The sequence below is a fragment of the Mastomys coucha genome, unplaced genomic scaffold (assembly GCF_008632895.1).
Source record: "Mastomys coucha isolate ucsf_1 unplaced genomic scaffold, UCSF_Mcou_1 pScaffold4, whole genome shotgun sequence".
NCBI classification, from domain to species: domain Eukaryota; kingdom Metazoa; phylum Chordata; class Mammalia; order Rodentia; family Muridae; genus Mastomys; species Mastomys coucha.
Window position 1 is genome coordinate 26168456 of NW_022196910.1, and position 3471 is coordinate 26171926.

The 3471-nt window shown below is 33.2% G+C and overlaps 1 long non-coding RNA gene across 1 annotated transcript; it reads left to right on the forward strand.

The window, feature by feature from the left end:
- Nucleotides 1-315: 315 nt before the first annotated feature.
- On the forward strand, nucleotides 316-1722 carry LOC116076444. The gene is made up of 2 exons (XR_004112955.1): nucleotides 316-529; nucleotides 1365-1722. It is a non-coding gene; the product is annotated as an uncharacterized LOC116076444 (long non-coding RNA).
- The last annotated feature ends 1749 nt before the right edge of the window (nucleotides 1723-3471 follow it).

The following is a 3471-nucleotide window of genomic DNA, read 5'->3' on the forward strand; positions in this document are numbered from 1 at the left end:
CCAACCTATTTATAAGGATTTCGAGCTATAGACATATTTATTTTTCTAGCAGTAGACAATTGGTTTCTCATAATATTGGTTAATTATTTTTAAAACATAAAATACATTCACACATGTTGAACCATTGCTTTATAGATTAATTTGCTGGGTAGAACACTTATTTCCAGGGACCACTGTTCATTGCTGATAAATATAGCTTGCTGATTTAAGCTCTTTACCTGGCTCTAACCCTGCTGTGAGATCTTCTGAAGCAAGAAGCTTTGGAGTGACATAGGCAGGTAACGTACTGAATGCATTCCGCAAGCTCTTATGGCAAGCACCCTCATCAGATAATAAAGCAACTGCTGTAACTCAAGGTCAAATGATCCTTAATCTAAAACAATCTCTAAATGACATAAGAAGGGCTTTAACTTTAGCATCCACTGCATTTGAAGCTGTGTTTCATCTCTCTACAGAGTAAAGTCAATAATATGAGAATCATAAACCAAGCAGGACTGCAAATCCTCTTAGGCTGCCTGCTGGAAAGCAAGTGAGTGGGAGAAAGCATTGTTTCCAAATGTCACAAATGTGAAGAAGTGAAAAAACAGTTCATAGGTGGATCACTGTAGGTGAGCAGTAGTCAATATTATTTAATGAAGAATATGTCTTCCACTTATTTCCTGAAGCTTCGATTGAGTGTTCCAGGAAACTAGTTTAGTGGAAAAGGACAAAGATATGCAAGGTTAAAATTAGGCTTAATAATCATAATTTAAATAGGATAATTTGAACCTTTGTATTTAAAGAGAAGGTTTCTAGTTCCACCTATAACTTTAATTACTGAAAATCTTAAACAAAAAAAAAAAATAACTCAATGCTCACATTTCTGTAATGGGTTTTATTTCCCTGAATACTAAGTACTTTATAGTAGCATGCATCCCAACAATTAATGGAAGGAAGCCGTCATTTGAATGCCTTAAGAAAACAATGGAATTTCAAAATCAATTCATTAGGGACAAAGAATCTATGCAATAATACTTCTCAGACTTTAGTGTGCACAGCATCAACTGGAAATCATGTAAAAAAAAAAAAAATGTAGCTTCCTGGTCATCACCTTTTGAGGCAGCCTTGGCATTTCTGAAACACATTCAAGCATGCCAATTCTTAAGGTTCAATGAACAGTGTGTTGTTCATTCAGGCCATCTAAAAGGGTGGATGAAGATGAGGGAAGCTTGAAATGGACTTTCTGATTTACTTATTCATGCACCACTCTTAGACACACACACCAAACCTCTTTAGAAAAGAAACTAGGGAATGTGTGGCTTATCCTTTTGAAATATAAACCACAACACAAATGCAAAATAATGCCTGTTCCGATTTTTTCTAAGGTTTGTGCTGACTGTGGATTCACCACTGACTCACTCAAGGTTTATGTGCCTCCTCTTCTTACTGCGGCCAGACAACAAGTACACCACCCCAAGACTACTGGGAAAACATAAATATAACCAATCACAACCCTCAGGTTCCAGCAGGTTCAGAAGTAATCGGGTTCAGAAGTAACAGACCGAAAACAGTGTTTTAAATTGGGAATCCACTCAAAGTAATGTCTTCTCTTTGTGGAGCTCAGAAATTAGCGTGTGTACTTAAAATGCTGACTCAGACGTTGGACAGGCCATTTACTTTCTTGAGTTCAAACTACGTTAAAGCTTTTAATAAAACTCTGAGGGAAATTCCACTGCCATACAATGAAATTCCATTACGTACGGTTGGCTTTGGCTCCCGAGTCAGCAATAAAACATAGCAAGTGACGTTTCCTTTCATTTTGTTCCTGAGGCTTGGCTATGACATTACTGTTTATGTGTTTTTCAAGGATACTATTTCCACTTAAAATATTTCTAATTTTATTCTTCAAGAAGTCTAAAAGTAGAAATACTCTTACTGTTATTATGTCATTGTGTATTAAAATTAAGTAATAGCACTTATCTTGGTTATAGGTATCCATAAATATTTTGCATCTATGGTGTTTAAAATACCAAGAAACAATCTGTTGGCAGAAAAGTTTGGTTTTCCTGAAGTCCTGTATGAGGTTAAACATGTAGTCATATTTCTGTGAGAAATAAAATGTGACAAATCTCCATGTTTTGATATTTCTTAATTGTATAAAACATCACACATCAAAATTAACCAGATCTAAAATCCATTCAACTGAACAAACATCTATAAACTCATAATGGGCATTTAAACAGAAGTTGTGGAGCTTTGCATTAAATTTTATACTTTCAGTATCAAATAAGATTTATGCACCCATCTACTGCCAAATGCAAAAAAGAAAAAAGAAAAAAGAAAAAAAAAAGAAAAAAAGAAAAAACTCATGACAGAGTTAGAACCAGAAAAACAATTGACTCCATATCTTGATTCAAAACTCATGTCGAATAGACCTATGGCAATACTCCTCTGCCAGTTGTAGTTAACTCCAGTTCTACTGCCTCCTAGAATGGAGAGTCTTCAAAAGTTCCACACGGTCACTTCTATAGCTATGAATAGGTTTGAACATGTAGTATGCTCAGTCAGCCGAAGACCTGTCACAACTAAAACTGGGTTGTCCTCATAAGAGACACTACAATTGGAAAGGAGTTTTACAAATCCAACCTATGGGTTCACTTATTTTATTTTTTTTTATTTAATTGCATTATAATGAGAAAAGTTACATGATTTCAATTTATCTGAATTTGTTAACATTTTAAAACATATTTTAAGTAAATAGAATTAAATCACATTCTTGTTTTCTGTTTGTACCCCAACTCCTCCCAGAGACCCCCTTTAATACCTACAATATCTTTTTTGTCATATTCTTTACATTTTATAAAATATTAAAATAATAAAAATGAATATTACAAAACTTGTTTGATATAAAACAACAATCAATTTAACAGTCTTATGTAGATGCTTGTCTACAGCAATACTGAAAATACATACTTTTTCTCAATATAAATTTTATATAACTCCAAATGTATTACCTGTATATTTCAAAATAATACATCACTACTAATATTTTCTTAAATGAACATAAATATATAAAGTGTTTTTGTTTGTTTGTTTTATATTCAGTAGAGCTTAAAATCTTGGCTCTTACTGTGCTAACATGATACAAGAGTTACAAATGTCAAGCAAAGCATTCAGTCTTATTCTTTGCTGTTCTCTTACAAATACCTTCCCAATTTAATTGTCTACATTTCTTTTGGGTATATAAATACTTTTAAAATATGTTAGCTGTTCTGAAAACCATAATATAGTATAAAAACATGAAATAAACAATACCACTAATAGAGAGGCTGAGATAGGAGAAGCAAGATCTCAAGAACATTGTGTTGTACACAGCAAGACATTGTCATGAACAAACAAGCTGAAAGTGTATATGGATTGTATGATATTGGACCTGTTTCTTCAATTACCAAATTAGAGAGACCATTGGATGACAGTCAATAAATTTCTAAT